At 47.6% G+C, this 23,837-nt stretch overlaps 1 long non-coding RNA gene across 1 annotated transcript; it reads right to left on the minus strand.

The window, feature by feature from the left end:
- Window positions 1-7,078: 7,078 nt before the first annotated feature.
- On the minus strand, window positions 7,079-22,731 carry LOC135973302 (uncharacterized). The gene is made up of 3 exons (XR_010590109.1): window positions 22,600-22,731; window positions 13,714-13,801; window positions 7,079-9,152 (listed from the first exon to the last, which is right to left on the minus strand). It is a non-coding gene; the product is annotated as an uncharacterized LOC135973302 (long non-coding RNA).
- Between the last annotated feature and the right edge of the window lie 1,106 nt (window positions 22,732-23,837).

Raw genomic sequence — 23,837 nt, forward strand, 5'->3', positions numbered from 1 at the left:
TAACTGTGTGCGCACTAAGGTGACCTTACCACTTTAAAATAGATCAATATAATTAAAGTGGTATCACTGTACAGAAAAGGCCTGACATGAGGAATAAAGCAGTTAAAATGTTGACATTCAAATTACCATCATGGGGATCTGAGTTAAAACCTCACTGAGATGAATAGGGCTGGTCACGCTCTCAAAAGCATTCCTGGCTTTCTGCAAACTCACATAGAAATACTTGCATCCATTATGCTTGGATCTGGTCTGCACTGCAGGCTTTTGGCAGCATGGCTATGTCGGTCAGGGGTGTGATGAGATGTGATCTCTGACTGCCACAGCTGTGCTAGCAAAAGCCCATAACATAGCCCATGTCTACACTACAAAATTTCTTTTTATTCCTTCCTTTGGAGAAATATTAACTTATAGGTTGTGTGCCTGGTGTATGGCATGTATGTATGGGGGGGGGGGGGAGAGAGGGGAGAGAGAGAGAGAACAAAAAATTTAAGGAAAACCAAGTCAAAGAGATGTGTTTTGAATATAGTGAGGTCTGCAGTCATTCTTATTTCATTTGAGACTAAGTTCCATAGTCTGGTTAAAGCTATTGTGAAAGTTCTCTTTCCTTCTGTTATAAGTCTCCATGTACTGGGTGACAGTTTTATTGTTTTAGGGGAACGTAGATGATGTGGAACAACATGGTCATGGAAGAAGACTCAATCAAATAAGTTGTCCATGGAACTGGCTCTAGTTATGTAAGGGCAGAGACATTTAACAGCATGCAATTCTCAATCAGGAACCAGGCAGAGAGCAGATTACTAGGGTGATGTGAGCACAGAGACTTGGGTTGTTTAGCAGATTTTATACCAGCATATGTTCGCTATTCCTCTTCCCACATTCTTTATAGTAAGGCGTATTTGCACACACACACACTTTATATTTGTTTTGTAAGAGTTCATCCGTCCCTGCTGCTCACTCCCAGCCTTAAGTCACCTAGGCCTTGGCTACACTTGCAGATGTACAGCACTGTGAGTTAAACCTGACTTCGTGCAGCTGAGTAGGGAAAGCGCTGCAGTCTGTCCACACTGACAGCTGCCCAGCACACTGTCATGGCCACATTTGCGGTAATTGCAGCGCTATTGGGAGTGGTGCATTACGGGCAGCTGTCCAACAGAGCACCTCTTCCCATTCCGGCGCCGTGGGTTGTGGGAAGGGGGTGTGGGTGCGGGGGATTCTGGGTCCTGTCCCAATGCCCCGTGATGCATCGCTTCGCATCCCAGAAATCCCTTTGTTTCCATCCACCTTTGGCGCTTTCTTTCAACGGTTTCTGTGCAGCGCGATCTGTCTGCGGGAAATGGAGTCCGAACTGCTGAGGCGTATGCTGACAAGTCTCGCCAGCATGTCACATTTGGCTGTCGAACTAGTCCTTAAGATCCAAAGTGACAGTGAGAGTGAGGGTGAGGAGTCCGACGATGCTATCAAGCCACATAATGCGTATGACACGAAATTGCTTGTGGCATTCACGGACATGCTCAGCACCGTGGAACGCTGTTTTGGGGCTCGGGAAACAAGCACCAAGTGGTGGGATCACATAGTCATGGAAGTCTGGGATGACGAGCAGTGGCTGCAGAACTTTCGGATGAGAAAAGCCACTTTCATGGGACTGTGTAAGGAGCTTGCCCCCACCCTGCAGCGCAAGGACACGAGATTGAGAGCTGCTCTGCCAGTGGAGAAGCGAGTGGCTATTGCAATCTGGAAGCTGGCAACTCCAGACAGCTACCGGTCGGTCACAAACAAGTTTGGAGTGGGAAAGTCGACCGTTGGAATCATGTTGATGCAAGTTTGCAAGGCCATTAATCGCATCCTACTCAGAAGAACCGTGACTCTGGGTAACGTGCAGGAAATAGTGGATGGCTTTGCACAAATGGGGTTCCCTAACTGTGGAGGGGCGATAGATGGGACACACATTCCTATTCTGGCACCACCCCACCTAGGATCCAAGTACATTAATCGGAAGGGGTATTTCTGTATGGTTCTCCAGGCGCCTGTGGATCACTGTGGGCGATTCATTGACATTAACACAGGCTGGCCCAGAAAGGTGCATGATGCACGCATCTTTCGGAACACTTGGCTGTTCAGGAAGATGCAGGCCAGGACTTTTTTCCCCGGAGCGGAAGATCACGGTAGGGGAAGTTGAAATGCCCATTGTGATCCTTGGAGATCCCGCTTACCCGTTAATGCCGTGGCTCGTGAAACCCTATACAGGGAGCCTTGACAGCAGCAAGGAACGGTTCAATTACAGGCTGAGCTGGTGCCGAATGACTGTGGAGTGTGCCTTTGGCCGTTTAAAGGTCCGCTGGCGATCTCTGTATGGGAAGCTGGACTTAGCCAAAAACAGCATCCCCACGGTTATATCCGCGTGCTGTGCCCTCCATAATATTTGTGAAGGGAAGGGTGAAAGCTTCACTCAGGCATGGACCTCTGAGGTTCAACATCTGGAGGCTGAATTTGCACAGCCAGAGAGCAGGGCTATTACAGGGGCCCAGCGTGGGGCTGCAAGGATTAAGGATGCCTTGAGAGAGCAAGTTGAGGCTTAAAACCAGCAGTGATATCTGGTGCCCTGCACGGGAGTGAAGTGCAGTAGTTCCAATCTTTAGGAATCAGTGTTTGCTAAGCAGACTTGCAGTGGCTGTTTATTTCCTGGGCTAAGGAGTCTTTTACTTTATGCAATAATAAAGAATGTTTTCAAAGCCAAAAAATCCATTTATTGAAAAGAAACAAGGGGGTGGAGTGGGGAACAGTACAATCACAATTCGTGTATGTCCTATCTGGTGTGCTGTGCAGTGAGTGCTGCACTTCAGGACAACTATACTGCATGGTGATGGGGGTTGAGTGCAGAGGGTAAGGGTCGTGGTTTTCAGGGCTGGGTGGTGAAGATACTGGTGTTGGAGGCAGCGGGTGGCGTGAAGAACACGGAAGTTAGGGAAAGTGGGTTGGAGGTGACAGTGGGGCACAATGGAAAGTTTTGGGACAAGGGCTGTGGTGGAGTGGCATTTGCGGTACTGCTCTTCTTTCTGCATGGCTACTAGCTCCTGGATAGCATCTGCTTGGTGCTCCAGGATGCTTATGAGCCTATCAGTGCTTTGCCGCCGGTGCGCTGCATTTTCCTGGCGCATCCTGCTTTCTCTCTCCCTCCAGTTCTGTGCTTTCTCATTCTCTTTAATAGATTGCCCCATCACTTCTTGCAGCATGTCTTCTTTGCTTTTTTGCGGTCTCTTCCTGAGTCTTTGCAGTCTCTGAGCAGCGATAAGAGGGACGGCTGAGGTCTCAAGGTTGATGCAGCTGTATAGGCAAAATGCAACATTTAACAGAGGCAGCATTGTTTATACCAGAGTAATGATTCCGCCCGCTTTTAAGGAGTAGAAAACACACAGGGTCTACACAATAACATAATTTTCCTGTCCGAAACAGAGCACACACATCCCACGGGAGTCTCAAAATGGTGAGTAAGGGGGACTGATTGTTTCAGGGCTGCACTGTCCTCTGGGTTTCTGTGCCTTGGGGAGAGCCAACAGCTTCAGGAAGCACCTACACTGAACACTGTCCCAACATTTTTCACAGGAGTTTGTCCTGGACAATATCTCGCTGCTGAGGGTGACCTGGGAAGCAAGGGAGGGTCTTCTACTGCAATGCGGCTTCCACCCCTGCCCATATGCAGCTTGCCTGTGTGCAGCAATGGTCCCCCCGTCCCTCGCGGCACAGTGGCGCGGACACGTTAGCCTGGCTGGGACAAGGACCACGGTGGCTCTCCCAATAAACCTGCGCAAGCGCATTGCACATGTTCTGGATGAGACATTCGAGGAGATTACCACAGCCGATTACCGCGATGTGATAAACCACATCAATGCACTATTCCGCACCTAGGCATGCATGCCTAACCCTCCTCTCCCAAAGAGCCCGCATCGCAAAAATTCCTTCCCGAAAAAAATACCGCTTACCGGGAACCTGCTCTTCTGTTTGTCCTCCATCAAGTACCAGCCGCTGCGACTGGCTACCTTCCTCCTGGCTCGAGAAGAGCTCCTGGCTGCATGGCTCCAAGGATTCCGGGGTGTCTCCATCCGGCCCACCACCATCACTCCCGTTTTCCTCCTCCTCTTCCTCCTCCTTCCCCCCCCCCCACCAGCTCTCAAGTGTCCATGGTGGTGCTCGGAGTGGAGGTGGGGTTAACCCCAAGTATCGCATCCAGCTCTTTGTAGAATCGGCAGGTCGCAGGGGGAGCACCTGAGCGGCCGTTTGCGTCGCGGGCTTTGCGGTAGGCACTCCGCAGCTCCTTCACTTTAATCCTGCACTGCAGGGCGTCCCGGTCATGGCCCCTTTCCATCATGTCCTTTGATACCTTCCCGAAGGTATTGTAATTCCTACGGCTGTAGCGCAGCTGGGACTGTACAGCTTCTTCCCCCCAAACACTGATAAGGTCCAGCAACTCGCCATTGCTCCATGCTGGGGCTCGCTTGGCATGTGGAGGCATGGTCACCTGGAAAGATTCGCTGATAGCACTCCACACCACGCCGGGCTGAGCAAACAGGAAGGGGATTTTTAAAATTCCCGGGGAATGTAAAGGGTGGGTCACATGGTTGGTTACCTGAGCCCAGGGAAGTAGAGTTTGAACTGATGAACAGAGTGGCTACAACAGGCATTGTGGGATATTGCCGAATAATTCTCGAGGCCATTCACAGTGCATTGGGCGGCCACACTGGTGCCACAGCGCAATACTTTCTATTCCTCTCGGAGAGGTGGAGTACATGCAGCGCTGAAACCACGGAGATACAGCGCTGCAAATGCCTTGCCAGTGTGGACGGGGAGTGAGTTACAGCGCTGGGGGAGCCTTTACAGCGCTGTAACTCGCAAGTGTAGCCAAGGCCGTAGTGAACTTTGCCAAATGGAACATTCTTTGCCTCAGGATGTGTGATGAATTGGGAGTGCTTGCAAGGGAGCTGCAGGTAACAATTACATGAATGTTAGAGATATTCTGCTTAGTACATCTCATGACAGAGAGCCATAGATTACTATAAACCAGTGAAGAAACCAGTAAATGTAAGATTGAAATTGATAATCAACTAGGGATGTTAAATGGTTAGCAGGTAAACATTAGGTTTATCGTTAACCAACCTTAACCGTTAACCCTCTGCGCACTGGCCAGAGCAGCCCCAGCCAGCCGGAGCAGCCACTGCCCTGGCTGCGCCAGGCCCGCCAGAGCGACCCCAGCATGATTTTCCAGTGTAGGCAAGGGCCCATTTGTTCTGCCTAAGGGTGCTTCTATACGGGGGGGGGGGGGAAACCCACCACAGCAGCAACGAGTCTCAGAGGCTGGGTCAACTGACTCAGGCTCATGGGGCTAGTGCTTTGGGGCTAAAAATAGCAATATAGACATTGCCACTCGGGCTGGAACTCTGACTGTGATACTTACTCCCCTTGGTGGGTCTCAAAGCCCGAGCTCCAGCCAGAGCCTGAATATTTATACTCTTGTTATTTTTAGCCCTATAGTGCAAGTCCCACAAGCCCAAGTCACTTGACCTGGGCTCTGAGACTCACCACCACGGGTTTGTTTTGTTTTCTTGTTTTGCAGCATATATGTAGTCTATGTTTCCTTGTCTGGGTGGTCACACTGTGATCCAGGTCTCTCTCGCCTTGGCTGTAGCCCATCTTTTCACTTCTGTTAGGGTAGCACCCAGCTGCATAGCCAGTGGCTCTTCCCCCTCCAAAGTCTCCTCAGCTAACTATGCCTTGTTTCATATACCACATGCTGAGTAATAACATGAGAGGACTCCATGCTTCTAAAACTAAATTGGCACTTTATGAAGAGAACTATTTACAGATGCTACAGCTGGTGCTAGCATTCCAGCCATATGCACACAGACTGACTGCCTGGTGTCTCCTCCAAATGTTTCCTTTCAGCAACCTTTGCTCCTCCTTCCAAGTTCCATGCAGGTTGCTACATTCCTCCCTAAATCAAATTTTAATGCAAGCAGTCTACAATCTCACTTAATTTAAAAGGCAACCTTCCCCTTTAACAGCCCCACTCCTTTTGGGCTAGAGGTTCTCCTCTCTGAAGGCATGCTCCTCCCTAAACCTGGTCATTCATAGCTTCTGAGACAGCCCTGGGCCTCTAGTTGAGGTCCTTTTCCCCATTCAGTCTGCCAAGCCCTTTTCCTGAACTCTTCCATGGCTGTCCCCCAAATCATCTGTAGTCACTGCTCCACTCAGACATCTAACCTAAGGCTCCAATGGGATCATACCTCTAACTCATTCCTATAGGATTCTCCAGCAGCTGAGGATGACCAAAAGTGAGATAATTACCTATCGCCCACTGAACAAGCTGTGTACCCCCCACCTAACCCTCTGCGTAAGTTGCTGATTGGCACTTAGAACCTGGATTTTTCAAATTGGAGTTCCAGTCCCAGCAATTGGATCCATATAGGCAGACCCCAGTGAAATCATTGGAGCCTGGCAAGTGTGTTCTCGTGCGGATCTCATTGCAGTATTTGGGCCTGACATTGTACAATGAAGGGGGGTTCTGTCTGGAGTCCCAGCTCCTGAGGCTTGATAGGCTAAGGTAAAACCATTTTTAAGGCAAATTGCAGCGTAACAATCTTGTAGAGTATATGATCCTAAGAAAAAAATGTGAATCAGGGAGGTTCATTTCTCCTTGTTAAAAAAGTTGTAACGCAAGTATGAAATACCGAGGTACAATCCTGACCAGTGAAGGACAGTGTCAGCACTTGCTCTGCAACCTGGGGTGCCTTACAATGCTTTGCTGCTCCTCAAACAGCATGTAGGTTACACCCTGAGTATCTGTGTATAGCCACAGTCCTGGTCCAGCAGCTCTGACCCCAGCAGCCTGTCAGCAAACACCACCATGCTCTGGCTTCCAGCAGCCTTAGTTACTACCTTGAGGGTGGCCCCAACACACTCCCTGTCCCAGATTTCCCCCCCCCAAAATTTGTCCAGCCCTCTCCCATCCATTGCCCCTCTAAGGGGATTAACACACAACACTCTGCTTCCTTAAATGGAGTTACCCAAACAATTCACAACACTGGAGTAATTTTAATTAAAGAATAAAACAAATTTATTTAACTACAAAGAGATAGATTAAGTACAAATAATGATTACAAGAAAAATAAAGATAAAAAGCCTTCTAAACTAGACTTCAAGGTGAAGTCCCTAACTACATGTTTTCAATACATTGCTGACCAAATTCTCAGGTCAGGATCTGCTCTAGTAGTCCAACTGCTGTTTCTTTTGCATTCTCAGGTGTAAAGAGAAAGATGGATAGGGAGAGATAACTTTGGGTGGTTTTGCCCCTCACTTTTATAATCCATTCCTCCTTTGAGATACATTTTCCTGAAGGTGACCTCTCAAAGCAAAGTTGATTTAAACAATAAAGCAGGTGACATGATGTCTGGTAGTGAAAGAGGATACATGCTATTTCTTCTCACCCCTGTTTGTTGAAATGCAGGTTTTCTTTGTCTCCTGTCTTCCCTCTCTCACTGTTTAAGGACCCTGTTTACAATTTATATGTAATCTGAGGTAAACACACATTCCTTTGTTTAAAATCTGCTTGACCAGTTCTGCCTAATGAGGGCTACATGGGTTTGGACATGAGCTGCCACCACCAATATCATTTAGGGGGAATTCATAACTTTACAAATAATATTGCTACCTATATTTCACCATATTATTGACCAGAGAGCTACAGTAACTCCTCACTTAAAGTCATCCCGGTTAACGTTGTGTCGTTGTTATGTTGCTGATCAATTAGAGAACATGCTTGTTTAAAGTTATGCAATGCTCCCTTATAACGTTGTTTGGCAACTGCCTGCTTTGTCCACGGCTTGCAGAAAGAGCAGACTGTTGGAACTAGCTGGTGGGGGCTTGGAACCAGGGTGGACCAGAAGCCCCCCTATCAGCTCCCTGCTCCCCTAACACTCGGCAGCCACCCAGCAAGCTATATCAATTGCCAGACAGTTCAGCTGTCCCTCCCCCCACTGCCCTGTGCTGCTCTCCTGCCCTCTGCCTTGGTGTTGCTCCCCGGAGCCTCCTGCTTGCTGTGCAAGGGGGGGGAAGAGGGATGCTAATGTCAGGATATCCCCCTGCTCCTGCCCCCCCACCCCCACTCCTGCGCCTCATCTCCACAGAGCGGCGGGTTGGTGGGGGGGGAGACATGACAGGGCTCAGGAGGGAGCTTACTGGCAGCAGCTGCTGTCTCAACTTGCTGATCTACTTAAAAAGGCAGTGTACTTAGAGTGGGGTCAGCATACTTAAGGGACAATGCACGTGTTTCTCACTCTCACACACACGGTGTGTGTGTCTCTCTCTCTGCCATGCTGTCTCCCCTCCCTCCATTCATGCTGCCTTGTAGAGTGTGAGGCTACATTAACAACAATGTGTTAACCATTGAGGGCTCAGCCGAGTGCTAGTTCATCATTTAGCAGTAAGGCATTTCCCTGGGCAATATCCTACCCCTCTTCCACCCTCTGACTTCACCACCTCAACCAAGCTTCACAATCATCATTGCTGTGTACAGTATTAAATTGTTTGTTTAAAACGTATACTGTGTATATATAGTCTTTTGTCTGGCGAAAAAAATTTCCCTGGAACCTAACCCCCCTATTTACATTAATTCTTTTGGGGGTAATTGGATTCACTTAACACTGTTTCACTTAAAGTAGCATTTTTCAGGAACATAACTACAACCTGAATCGAGGAGTTACTGTATTAGTTTTCAAGCGATACCTCACAAGGCATATTCTGTACAAAGATCATTACAGTGGTGTGTAGGGTGTGAATTCAGGGGTGCATTCCATCACAGAAAGCAAACAATATGGAGAGCTTTCAAGGGATGACCTGGCGAGTTGTCACAGATACACATCAATTAGTCTCATCTTGCAATTGTTTTTAAACAGGTAGAAATCACAATCAGTTCCCTGTCCATTTCTGTTTGACATCTGGACACAGCATTATCAGGGAAACTCTCTCAAAGAAAAGGGTTCTTCCTTTCTACCTGGCCAAAGCAGTTTCTTTATCCTGACACCACTGGAATTTTACCTTAGTATTGTGGAAGTCTCTGACCTGTGCCCAGTTTTATTTGCAGGCTGTCTCATTGCTTAAAAGATCTGTCAAATTCAAAGTATATTATTAATTATTATTATTACTACTGGGGAGAAAAAGTTAACAGCATGGCAATTATAATTAGTGTAATAATATCTTTCACTGGCTTTGAATGACTGTTACTCCCTTCAGCTTCTTCTGGGAATCCTATTTATTTAACCTCAGAGCATGGCAATCATATTTCCAGATTCTCTCATTTCTCTACAACTGTTGCAAAGGGACACTAAAACAACAAATTTGGCCCAAACTGTAGGTTTTGTAAAAATAAGCTTTTATGAAAACTAAGACCAATAAAAATGTTTCCATTGTGGTTTTCAAAAACTCAAATGGAAACAGGATGTTTGTTTTGTTTTATAAAAACAAAATCAGGTTATCTTTGTTTTTAATAACAAGTAATTCAATTTATTTCAGAGGAATAAAGTGACATTATTTTTCCACTTTTCTTAGGTGGTCACCTTACCCCATAAGATGACATCAAGAGAGGAAGAGCAATTTCTCATGCCACACAGCTTGTCACCAGAGTCCCTTATAAACATGGCTTACCTGCCTCTCATGATGACTTTGAATTGCATATTGCAGTAGGAATATAACACATTTCTAACATTCCCACCAGGAACAACATCAGTGAGAATAAATGGAGCTCTATTGGAAGCAGTTTAGAGCGTGTAAATGTACCAGGCCAGATTGTGCCTTGAACACACAGATGTGAAGCAGAGCTGCCCTCCTGGAGATGCTTTGGGAAGCATAGTGCCTCAGGCAAGTAAAATCCCTCCTCCACTCCCATGTCCATGTGCACCTGCTGCACCAAAATTCAGAGGAGTGCAAGTTACACTCCCTTATGTAGCTGAACACCTCCGCTGGCCAGTGCAAGGACGGGAGGATGAGATGGGCACCTAATGCCATCCTCACCCATTTGTGATTGTGAAATCTGCTTCCCACCTGTGATCCTGCCAGTGATGAACGCAAGGAGTGCCTTTCATGCTCTTTCCTCCCCACCGCCTGCTTCACTCCCTTTGACTGGTACTACCTCCCCAATCCCAGCTTTGCCTGGAACATGTATCAAACAGGAGTGGAGTATAAGAGCTAATCAGAAAGCTCTGGCAGCATCTGTAGAGAGCTCCTACACAATCAGGCAGTATACCGAGAGTGAGGGCAAAAAAGCAAGAGGTTAGCGATTAGGGCAGAGTGCCAATACTAGAGCACATTAGCATTGTTCCATCCTCTACACGAGTGGTGGGCAACCTGCGGCCCGTCAGGGTAATCCACTGGCAGGCCACCAGACAGTTTGTTTACATTTGCACTGCTGTCTGCAGATCCCAATGGCTGCGGTTTGTCGTTCCCGGCCAATGGGAGCTGCGGGAAGCGGCGGCCAGCACGTCCCTGCGGCCCACGCCACTTCCTGCAGCTCCCATTGGCCAGGAACAGCGAACCACGGTCACTGGGAGTTGCGGGTGGCCATGCACATGTAAACAAACTGGCGACCTGCCAGAAAATTACCCTGATGGGCTGCAGGTTGCCCACCACTGCTGTACACTCTTGCAGAATCCTCCCCATTCAGGGACCCAATGCCAAGCAGAGTTTTGGCCCCATAAAGGGAGAAGTGCCAGACTCCATGAAGTCCAATAGAAACTTCACTACTGCTATTGATTTTACATGACAGGTGCTCAGATCCTACAGAGATGGGCCACAGTATAAAAACCCTGAGAGAGATTATCGTGGGCTGTTAGCACCACTATGTTTAGGGTTCATAGAATATCAGGGATGGAAGAGACCTCAGGAGGTCATCTAGTCCAACCCGCTGCTCAAAGCAGGACCAATCCCCAGACAGATTTTTGCTCCAGATCCCTAAATGGCCCCCTCAAGGATTGAACTCACAATGCTGGGTTTAGCAGGCCAATGCTCAAACCACTGAGCTATCCCTCCCCCCTAGTTAAGGCTAGCTTACTGTTTAATAGCTGATTTTTCTAAGTACCCTAAAATCCACATGCATACTCAAATTGCCTTGAAATGTGCTGTCCATCATCAGGGTTCAGAGTAGGATTAGTGGTCCTAATTTGGGGTGGTTAAAGCAAAGGGTCTCCAAGTTATACCTTTCCCTTTAAAAAAAAATCATGCAATATCAAAATTGTAGGGTACTTATCCCTCCTTCAAACCTTCCCCCACTTTTTTTCCCCACAGATCTAGACCTCAAACTATAGCTTGGATCTGCCCCAAACTGATATTGCTTGGATGTGATCTCACCTGGTCTCTAGTAGCCACTGCCCCTTCGGGGAAACAATATTTTCAAAGTTACCCAGGGTAAAAGTTGGCTCTCCACAAACCAAGTTAATGTGTCAGAGAAAGTCATTTGCACTTGTGCAGTAGACATGGGGCTCTGTCGCAAGCCAGATTGTTTGAAGGCAGCCTGATGTAAGAGTAACTGGGTGCCTCAAGGTAGCATGCTGTGACCACTGAATTCAAGCAGCATCCATTTATAGTGCATCTGAGTCCTGCCTTTGGCAACTTTCCAAAATGTGTTTTGTGCATATTAGTTACTCTCTGTTTTGGAAATTGCTATTCCTCATCAAGGTTAGGGGTAGAGTTAGTGGTGCAAGTTTGGGGTCATTTGTGTGTGATGGCTATGGGAATTTCCTGCAATATCTTTGGGAGATTTTACTGTGTTCAGTTTAAGTATCATTGTGGGGCAGTGATTGTATGGAATTCCACAGGGAAGGGTGATCACAGTCCAGGAACTAAGAACAGTGTGTGTGTGGGGAGGGGAGGGGGGTGATTAGGCAAATTTATTCAGGTTGTAACACCTCCAGATAACACCACCTGGAGAGGCTTGCATATACCAGTTCAAACTGGTCCAAGAGTGAGATCACTAGGCAAGATCACATCCAAGCAGGTGATATCAGTTTGGGATGGATCAAAGCCACAGTTTAAGGTCCAGATCTTTGAAAAATGGTCCAAGTGGTGAATATACCTGAAACACTTGGTAATAGTGTAACGCCAACAGACCCCGGTCGTGATTGAACCTGGGATCTCTGAAGCTTAGTGCATGAGCCTCTACTGCATGAGCTAAAAGCCATATGGCTCTTACCTAAGGCTGTAGAGCAGACTAATTAATCTCAAAGTGGTGTCAGTGCCAGAAGAAGGGACAGAACACCACACCCAGGAGGTGTGTGGGTTACAATAGCAACCATAATAAATTTGAATTTAACGTCTTTGGGGGGAAGGATTACCAAAGAAGCCCACCACACTAGCATTTAGCTTCAAAAAGGGGAGCTACACAAAAACGTTAGTTAAATGGAAATTAAAAGGAATATTCACAAGAGTGAAATGCCTGCAAGCTACATGGAAATTTTTTAAAAACACCATAATAAAGGCTCAACTTAAAAGTGTACCCCAAATTAAAGCAAATAGAGGACCAAAAAATGCCACCATGGGTAACCAACGTGAAAGAGGTGACTAGAGGCAAAAAGGGTATCCTTTAAAAACTTGAAGTCAAATCCTACTGAGGAAAATAGAAAGATACATAAACTCTGGCAAGTAAAATGTAAAAGTATAATTAGGCAGGCCAAAAAAGAATTTAAAGAGCAACTACCAAAAGACACACAAAGAAACAGAAACATTTTTTTAAGTATATCAGAAGCAGGAAACCTGCCAAATAATTAATGGGGCCACTGGACAATCAGCATGCTAAAGAGGCACTCAAAGAAAACAAGGCCATTGCTGAAAAGCTAAATTAATTCTTTGCATCAGTCTTCACTGCAGAGGATATGAGGGAGATTCCCACGCCCGAGCCATTCTTTTTAGGTGACACATCTGAGGAACTGTTCCAGATGGAGGTACAAATTTGGAACAAATAGATAAATTAAATAGTAATAAGTCATCAGGACCATATGGTATTCACCTAAGAGTTCTGAAGGAACTCAAATATGAAATTGCAGAACTATTAACTGTGGTATGTAACCTATCGCTTAAATCAGCATCTGTACCAGATCACTGGAGGATAGCTAATGTAATTTTGATTTTCTTTAAAGGCTCCAGAGGTGATCTGGGCAATTATAGGCTGGTAAGCATAACTTCAATACCAGACAAATGGGTTCAAGTATCAGGGGGTAGTCGTGTTAGTCTGTATCTACAAAAACAACAAGGAGTCTGGTGGTACCTTAAAGGCTAACAGATTTATTTGGCATAAGCTTTCGTGGGTAAAAACCTCACTTCTTCAGATGCATAGAGTGAAAGTTGCAGATGCAGGCATTATATACTGACACATGGAGAGCAGGGAGTTACTTCGCAAGTGGAGAACCAGTGTTGACAGGGCCAATTCAATCAGGGTGGATGTAGTCCACTCCCAATAATAGATGAGGAGGTGTCAATTCCAGGAGAGGAAAAGCTGCTTCTGTAATGAGCCAGCCACTCCCAGTCCCTATTCAAGCCCAGATTAATGGTGTTAAATTTGCAAATGAATTTTAGTTCTGCTGTTTTTCTTTGAAGTCTGTTTCTGAAGTTTTTTTGTTCAATGATAGTGACTTTTAAATCTGTAATAGAATGACCAGGGAGATTGAAGTGTTCACTTACTGGCTTTTGTATGTTACCATTCCTGATGTCCGATTTGTGTCCATATATTCTTTTGCGGAGGGACTGTCCGGTTGCCACTGGGTTGACACTATAGTAAAGAACAGAATTTATCAGACACATAGATGAACACAGTATGTTGGGGAAGAGTCAACCTGTTTTTTGTAAAGGGAAATCATGCCTCACTAGTCTATTAGGGTTCTTGGAAGGGGTCTTCAAGAATGTGGACAATGGTGATCGAGTGGATAGTGTACTTGGATTTTCAAAAAGCCTTTGACAAGGTCCCACACCAAAGGCTCTTAAGCAAAGTAAGCTGTCATAAGATAAGAGGGAAGGTCTTTTCGTGGATCGGTAACTGTTAAAAGACAGGAAACAAAGGGTAGGAATAAATGGTCAGTTGTCAGAATAGAGAGAGGTAAATAGCAAGGTCCCACAAGGATCTGTACTGGGACCTGAGCTTTCAACATATTCAGAAATGATCTACAAACAAACAAACAACCTGTGAGGTGGCAAAGTTTGCAGACAATACAAAATCACTCAAGATAGTTAAGCCCAAAGCAGACTGCAAAGAGTTACAAAGGGATCTCACAAAACTGGGTGACAGGGCAAGAAAATGGCAGATGCAATTCAACGTTGATATATGCAAAGTAATGCACATTGGAAAACATAATCCCAACTATACATACAAAATGATGGGGTCTAAATTAGCTTTTACCACTCAAGAAAAAGATCTTGGAGTCATGGTGAATACTTCTCTGAAAACATCCACTCAATGTGCAGCAGCAATCAAAAAAGCCAACAGAATGTTAGGAACCATTAGGAAAGAGATAGATAATAATAAGCAAATATCATAATGCCATTATATAAATCCGTGGTACACTCACAACTTAAATACTGCATCCAGTTCTGGTCACCTCATCTCAAAAAAGATACATTAACATTGGAAAAGGTACAGAGAAGGGCAACAAGATTAAGGGTACTGCTTGTTTTACTGAATACTGCATGCAGTTCTGGTCACACCATCTCAAAAAAGATTAGAATTGGAAAAAGTGTTATTTACCCCTTCACTTAACAGAAGAACGAGGGGATCACTTGATGAAATTAATAGGCAGCAGGTTTAAAACAAACATAAGGAAGTATTTCTTCACACAATACACAGTCAACCTGTAGGACGTGTTGCCAGGGGATGTTGTGAAGGCCAAAACTATAACTGGGTTAAAAAAATAATTAAATAAGTTGATGGAGGATAGGTCCATCAATAGCTATGAGGCCAGATGGATATACCTCTGATGGCCAGATCTTGGAACTGGAGGACAGGGGATGGATCACTCAATAATTGGCTGCTATAAGAAGAGAGGATACTTGGCTAAATTGACCATCGACCTAGCATGGCCATGCTTACATTTCTTATGTTAAACTGGATTGTACAGGGACCAACAGGCAACAAAAAGACTTTTGGATAAATAGCCTGAGTTTAAACTGACTCAGAGCTTTCTTTCTCATCCAGCAAATGGACAGAACCTTCTGTCAAAAGGGGGCCCAATGATTCCTGGGAAGGATTGGGAGGACTTTGATCTATGGAGGCCTATAAGACAGACAAGTGACCTCTGGTAAGCTTTTAGCATGCATATAGGAATTTTTATTGGTTTTTAATATGTTTTCTCTGTAATGCTTTCACCTTAAGAATAAACTTGCTTGCTTAGAAAGAGCTGTGTGGTCACTTATAGCTGTGAGCAATTACATTGTTTATAGCCTCTGGAGAGCGAGCAAAGTGTGGATGCTGGCCTGTTTAGGCAGTCTGGCTTGCTGGGAGTATTGCAGTGTAGGCAGGGAGTTGCAGCACCTGGAAAAACCCTGGTCAGAAGGGAGAGAAATGCGTGTCCCTGTCCGAGAGGCGACGGCTGGGTGCAGGAGGCCTAAAACTGGATGCACTTGCTGAACCACCTAGGGGGAAATATCGGTACAGCTGCCCTGAACCATGACAATTTGGTTCAGGAATTCATCACATTCAGCCCTCACAATAAGGGTCTATAATTTTCAAATTGCTTTAAACCCCACTTGCATAGGGAGCTGGCTGTGCCTGGCCTAGGCTCGACCACTTCACCTACTCTGCACAAACTACCCCAGAGTGGCCACGTGCTACCCTTGTGCTAAGGGTGCTCTATGGAAAATTATCTGCCCTTACCTCTGGCCTGCAGAGCACCATCATGCATGCTATATTCCTGGGGGAAATCTGCGCCACTGCACATTGCAGAATTTTGCAGAAATTAATGATGTGCACACAGAATTTCCTTTCCTCCAGAGAAATGGGCTGCAGTGCTACTGGCTGCCACTAGAGGCCACTGGATCCGGCAGAGCCCAGCTCGCACATAGAAGACACTGCTAGGGGGCAGAGGTGGAAGCCACATGGTTCCCGGCAGCTGCAGTTCCCAGCATGCCCTGAGGGAAGGAGGCAGCGGCACATAGAAAACTCCACACAAGCCTGGGACCAAGCATCAGGCTATTTCTCTCTCTGAATCCCTGGGCTGTGAGGGCTAGGGGGGGTGTCTGGGCTAGGGGGGTATCCACAGCTGGGCTCGGGGGGGAGAGGAGGTGCGGGTATCTGGGCTGGGGGGGGGCGTGATTGGGTGCTGGAGGGTAGGGGGGTTGGGTGTATTGGCGGGGGGGCTGGGATCGGGAGCGGGAGGGAGCAGAGAAACAGGAACTGGGTTGTCATAGGGATTTCTTTAGCACTCTACTCCTGGGAGAATTTTTGTGTGTCTCTGTATTGTTACAGACATACTTGCTGACAGGTATTTTGAAATAGATTGCCAAAATAATTGAAACTGGCATGATTATGTAGTGTTATTTTGACAAATAAAATTTGCAGAATTTTGCAGAATTTTAAAATATTGTGCGCAGAATTTTTAACTTTTTGGTGCAGAATTCCCCCAGGGGTAATGCTACCAGGCCCCACCGCAAGAATAAGCCATTGTGCTCCACTGCTTACACTACCCATATAACTCAGAACGGAGACCGAGAGGCATGATCCCTTTGGGCACAGACATCCCTCTCCTTGTTTCAGTCTGAGAGCTGCGGTGACCTGCTGCAGATAATCCCTGCACCCATGCATACAACTGTTCCCAAGCCCATGCCGGGCAGTTGGAGCACACATCAATGAATGAGCAAATACAGTTCTGTGGGACATAACGCACCACACAAAATGCCATAGTTTCTTAGTCATGCCTCCCCTCTGCTTATTATGGGGCAGCTCTAGCTGAAACTTACTTGTGGTATAACCCCCAGTGGCTCTGGCCAGCTCCTGGAGTCAGAGGTAAGGTTGCAGGGCAAGGCTGGTATGTACCTTATTCTGCATTTCCCAATTTTCAGAGCATTTTATCTGAAACTGCTGGAACCCAGGAAAAAGAGATAAGGATAGGATGATTCAATGTTCTGGAAGAGTCCAAGGCACTGTCAGCCAACCTTAACTCTGCATCAACAAGTTTAGGCAGTCAGCCACTGCTGGGCGTTGAGCAACAGGAGAAATCTCTTTTGTTCAGAGGGCTGCCTGTCAGGATTTGAAGTTCAACAGGAACATCTAACAATCCTGAAAACAGCTTCCTAAATACCTCCTGGCCTTTATCTCACTTGCTTTATGTGTTCCTCCAGGCCTTTGGGGATGGTGGTTGTTACCATCCACATCCTAAACCTTGAGGGTCTCACACCTTGTTGCTTCTGTCGGCCTAGCATTGCATACTCCAGGGGCTCCTTGCATCCCTCCATTGGACCCACACTCTCCCTGTGTGCAACCCTCCCATCCCCCTCTATGTAGGGTTACCATATTTCCACAATCAAAAAGGAGGACACTGGGGGGGAGGGGGGGAGCCCCGCTCTAGCCCCACCCCTGTTCTGCCCACCCCCATCCACTCCCTCCCACTTCCCACCCCCTGACTGCTCCCCTCAGAACCCCCAACCCCCCCCCCCTCCTTGTCCCCTGACTGCCCCCTCCTGGGACCCTTGCCACTAACTGCCCCCTAGGACCTCACCCCCTATCTAAGCCTCCCTGCTTCTTGTCCCCTAACTGCCCCCTCCTGAGAACCCCCCACCCTAACCCCCCCTCCAGGACCCTACCTGTCCCCTGACTGCCCCAACCCTTATCCACACCCCCACCCCATATTCACACCCCCGCCCCCAGACAGACCCCCGGGACTCCCATGCCCTATCCAACTGCTCCCCGCCCCAACAGGACCCCCAGAACTCCCGACCCATCCAACCCCCTCTGCTCCCTGCCTGCCTCGACCCCTCTCCACACCCCCGCCCCATATCCACACTCCCTCCCCCAGACAGACCCCTGGGACTCCCACACCCTATCCAACCACTCCCCGCCCCCTGACAGGACCCCCAGAACACCCGACCCACCTAACCCCCCCTGCTCCCTGTCCCTGACTGTCCCAACCCATCTCCACACTCCTGCCTCCCTGACAGCCCCCCCAGAACCCCCGACCCATCCAACCCCCACTCCCTGTCCCCTGACCAGGGCTGGCTTTAGCAAGAGCCCAGGAATCGGGCTGCGCTCCAGCCGAGGTCGCAGGGCTTGGGGCTGGGCCGGCACACTTGGCCGGAACCGGGGCCGCCACCCTGGGGCCCGAGCCGGGGCCACTGCCCTGGGGCCCAAGCCGGGGCGGAGCCGGGGCCAGCACCCCGGGGCCCGAGCCAAGCCGGGGCGGAGCCGCTGGGGCCGGAGCCGGGGGTGCTCGGCCGGTGCGCTCGGCCGGTACCAGGGCCAGTGCCCCGGGGCCCAAGCCGAGCTGAGCCGGGCTGGAGCCGCTCGGCCAGGGCCGGACTGGGCCGCACTGCACCTCCCCGGAGCCCTCCTCCTCGCGTCCCCCCACCCACCCCACCTTACCTGCTGCTGCCCGCCTGCCCCTGCTTATTTTCAGACTTCCCGTGAACATCTGATTCGCGGGAAGCAGGGGAGGGGGAGGAGCAGGGGGGGGCAGAGCGTTCAGGGAAGGGTAGGAGGGGGAAGTGAGCTGAGGGAGAGGTGGACAGCTGCGGGGCCGGGCGGCGCGCTAAGGCTGCAGGGGATGGGGGGAGCGGGGTAAGGACTTTGGCTGCCGAGCAGCACTTGGCCGCCGCTTTTTGGTCTATAAATAGCCGACCGGGGGGAAATCCCGGACATTTTTAGATTTTTAGAAATCCCCCCCCCAGACAGCTATTTAAAGAACGAAAAGCCGGACAAGTCCGGGGAAATCCGGACGTATGGTAGCCCTAATTTCAGGGACTCCCTGCAACCTCTCCCCACTCCCTCCCCCCTATCAGTGGCTCTGTGTATCCCGCATGTCCCCTTCCCCTACCAGGGTTCCCTATTCCCCCCCTCCCCACCCCACCCCCATGGCCTGGACAGGCAGCTGCACATTTACAGCATGGAACACACACCTCCCTCACCCACATAAAAAACTGCAGGAATCACCCCTAAACCTGGAGTCCCTGGTTCTCCACACCATGCCTGGCCTTCTGGTAGCCTGGCTTCATTGGAAATGCACTTCCCATGGCCTCCAGGACCCTGGGGGAGGCGCTGAAGAAACAGGGATACAGAATGATACAGCCTGGACAGTGTTATCTTTTTTGCCTAATTTTTATAGGCCTAAAGTGGGGGACATTGTGCATCCCCCAGCCTTGTCCCTGTCCCATTCCAGCTCATCCAGCCTCCTCCACTTCCCCTTGCGTGGAGAGGCCTCCACAGGAAAGGAGAGAGATTGATATGAAGATGGCTGAGCTGTCTTTCTGTGCAGTACAGGGAAAAGCTATGTACAGATGATCCCCTGCATGCCCAGATCTAGGGGATACAATCTAGCTCAAGGCTGGCCAATGGGAGCTGCAGGGGCGGCGCCTGCGGATGGGGCAGCACACAGAGTCACCTGGTCGTGCCTCTGCGTAGGAGCCAGAGTGGGGACATGCTGCTGCTTCCAGGAGATGCTTGAGGTAAGCACCACCCGGAGCCTGCACCCCGACCCTCTCCCGCACCCCAATCCCCTACCCCATCCCTGATCCCCGTTCCGCCCTCTGAACCCTTCAGTCCCAGCCCGGAGCACCCTCCTGCATCCCCAGCCAGAGCCCTCACCTCCCCACCTGCACCCCAACCTGGAGCCCCCTCCCACACCTGAACTCCTCTGTTCTGGCCCCACCCCAGAGCATGCACCCCCAGCTGGAGCCATCATCCCCTCCCACACCTCAACCCCCAATTTTGTGAGTATTCATGGCCCTCTATACAATTTCCATACCCAGATGCCCTTGAGCCAAAAAGTTTGCCCTCCCCTGATCTAGAGCTTGGCTAAGTAGACAGTACTATACTTGATAATACTGTGTCCAGAGGTCTCTTATATTCATATATTCTTATATTCACTCGCTGGGTTAAGCTGGCCCACTATTGCCAATTCTTGTGGACTTATCACAAGTCTCATGATATTTGGTGTTTTTTGTAAAGCCCCAGCTCCTGGAATCATGTGATTAGGGTAGAATCTCTGTTCCCCCCCCCCCCCTTTTTTTTTTGGTAAATTTCTGACTCTTGTGATTGTAGAGGAAAAATCTAGAAATGTGACCACCTAAGGGCTCACAAACCTGAAGGCAAATAAAAAGAATCTAAAATTTAGTATTTGAAAATGTGTGATTTTTTTTAAAGCCAGCCTCATGATTTTTGACTATGTGGGGTTGGCAACACTGCTGGCCCTTCCCTAAACGTGAACTGCAAAGCCTGAATCAAAAATAACCTGTTTAGAAAACAAGTAATGAAGAGAGAATAATATGGACATTTAAAACCATCCAAACTAATCAATTTCCTTAGCAGAATTTACTGCGTTTCTTTATGTTGCCTTTATTATTGTCATATTTTTGTTCTATTTTGTCAGGCTCTCGGGGGCTTTAGGGCAGGGATAATGCATAAATAAAATGTATAATATTACATTTTCAAATGAGATCGATGAAAAATATCTGGCCTCTTCCCTTACCCCTCAGTTTAAGCTCTGGACCTTTAAGTGTCTGCCTCTGATATGGTTAGTCATGTCACAGCCTTCGACAAGTTCAGGAAAGAGGCTGCAATGGGTGCTCAACATCTCTGACAATCAGTCCAGAAAACTGTGAAAAGGGGACGGGGAGAAATTGTCAGGGAGCAGGGGTATGGGACAGCCTGGGAGGGAGATGGGCAACTGAACGATAACTGCAGGGTGCCGACATCCTGCATCTGCTATAGAAAACAAAAGCTGCTTTCATAAAACAGACAAACAAGCAAATTTTTTGATGGTCACTGGGGTTTAACAGGCATGGGCAATATTGCTTCCCTTTTAACGTAACTTGGAAGAAGCAGAATTCAAAGCTGGTGCTCTTAATTCTCCATTGTGGTCTGCTCCAGCAGTGTAGAGAAGGCAGGAAAGTGGTAGACACAGCCGTTGGGGATACCCCCAGCACAGGGGGTCAATACAGCCAGGACCAAACCAATAAAAGGGCTTTATGCTGGTCACCCTTCTAGCCCTTGGAATAGGGATGGTGTCGTTGTGTAATAGGGTTGGAAGAGACTAAAGCAGAATTATGTATAACTAATACACTCCCCTTCTTTCTGCCCCCCAGCTTAATTCTTTGCTGAAGTACAGGCCAGAGATCTGTCTTCTCAGAATCCATTATAGCCTTGGTTTTCAACCTTTTTTCATTTGTGGACCCCTACAACATTTCAGTTGGAGGTGCAGACCCCTTTGTAAATTTTAGACAGAGTCTGCAAACCCCCAAAGGTCTGCAGACCACAGGTTGAAAACCACTGCATTATAGAGTTAAACCTTAGAGCTATTGTATGTAAAACCCTGGCAAGTAGGTGTTAACAGTCCCCAGTCAAACTTCAAAGAATACTATACAATTTCCTAAGCCATGGCAAAACTTTCTAGTGTAGACAACAGAACTTTTATAAGCAAACATTAACACTCACAGAAAACATTGCTAATAGTATTCAGAATGCTGTGAATAATTTTTAGACAAAAGCTGTTAGTAAGGGCTTGTCTACACAGTCACAGCAATGAGCATTAGAGGGATATGCATTCTAAAGTGCACCAACTTGTTGCATGCTAATTGGCCCATGTAGATCCACATTAACGCGCACTAGGGAACTTTCAGTGCAAGCCAGCAGGGTCTACATGCGCAGGCCAGTTCATGTGCACACATGAGCGCTCTTAAGAATTCACACCCCTCTAGTGCTCTTTGCTGTGACCATGTAGACAGGCCCTAGGTCTACTCATGTTCCTCATACAGACTTACCCACTACGTTGCTGGTACATAGATTGAAATAGCTACACTTCTATATTTAGTACACATATATAAACACATTCCCTTCTGATCTTCTTTCAGAGATGATTTTTCAGTCTTTACAGCGTGCCCATAGTAACTAGTGTGCGTCACCTAGACTAGTCAGAGAGAAGAATGGCAGCACTGAAGTTCTTTTCTAAACACTTCAGAACCCGGCCAGCAAAGAGTCTGGGGTCTCCACAGCTAGCTGTATTCCAGCCTTTGGGTTAATAGCTGACTAGGCCTCAGCTGCTCGTGAAACAGAAATCTGTAGCCTGTATCCAACATGGTACAGGGATTGGGAGCATCATATAAAATACCAGTTCCCTGGAGTATTGTCTTTCCCACTGTCAAGTAAGAATTTACAAAACTTCTCCTCACTGAGCACAGACACATTCTCTCTAGAACAGACAGAATTCCTGTTTAAAGCAGTTGGCTAAACATGAGTTCCACAGGCTCTGTAATCTCTAAAGGTCACAAATGCTCTCCTCCCAGCTCTCCAGCTAGGTCCATACAGCACACTACAGACCAAACGTTATCATAATGGAGGGCTTTCCTCATAAGTAAAGCTGGAATAGAACTCACCTTATCCAGGGGATTGTGGTACAGGAATTGTGACTTAGTGCACACGCATCTCTCGGCTGTGCATGAATCAATAACTAAGTACACAGGACTGTCTGGAGCCTTTATATTTATATCCTCCCTCCTGTATACACATTGTGCTCTGATTGGCTTGGCTCTTGGATGGTGACAGGGTATGATGCTGATAGGCAGATTGCCCACAAAAATTCCTATACTAGTTCAGAAACTGCTACTGAGCTGTATAAAGTATGTGGTTACAGCTGGATCACTATTGTCTGCTTCCCACAGCCAGTGGGGGAGGACATGAGACAGAGCGCAAATTACAGCAGCCCTGATATTGTTCTAATTTAACTGTCTCTGGGTATGAGAAAAGCAAAGGCAGCTTAAAGCCACCCCTTTCCTGCTCGGAGTACAGAAACAGATCAACTCAGAACTGGAGCCAGAAATTAGGCTACTGAATTTGGATTTCAAACATTCCCAAAGTTCTGGGGTGTTTAGATCCCGGTGTTGATCCAGCCTTTTATAAAGTGCAGTGCCATTTGCAAAATTCAAATCTAGGAACAGGTTCAGTTTTCAAAATTATTGCCTTCTAAAATCTTTGTGGGTATTTTGATTTACCGTTTCCATTCAGACCCATTTCTGTTTGTATGTATAACAAGCTGTATACAACACACCCTCTTTTGGAGTACTCTGTACAGTTTTCTTGCTTTGCCTTGGGACAGGGACTATCTGTTACTAAGTGCTTGTAACAGATCACACGTACGGGCCCCCATCTTGATTGGAGTCTCTTTTACTACTACTAGCAATGATAATAATTTGCAGCTGGTGAGCTAAGAAACAGGTGGAGAGGAGAATGGAAACAGGATTTTAAAAAAACACACAATAAAATATTCATTCAAGGATCTCAAAGCATTTTACACCCTCATCTTACAGAGGGGAAACCGAGATTCAGCAAGGTTAGGTTCTTTGTCACGGTTTGATGAAGTGGGAATTTTCTGTAATCTTTTTATAAAAGTTATGCATGGCAGTGACTTACTTGGCCAGGGATTGCTCCTCAGTGGGTGTGAATGGGTTAAAAAGCTGCTCTTGGGACTGAGGGATGTCAGGTAACTGCCTGGGGTGGTATGGATGGATCATTAACGGACTGGCTGAAACCCTCCCAGATCAATGGAGGATCTCCAGAGACAACTGGAGCTCCAAGGACTGCACAATTGACACCTAACCATGGGAAACTCCAGCAG

Source organism: Chrysemys picta, chromosome 8 (assembly GCF_011386835.1).
Source record: "Chrysemys picta bellii isolate R12L10 chromosome 8, ASM1138683v2, whole genome shotgun sequence".
NCBI lineage: Eukaryota > Metazoa > Chordata > Testudines > Emydidae > Chrysemys > Chrysemys picta.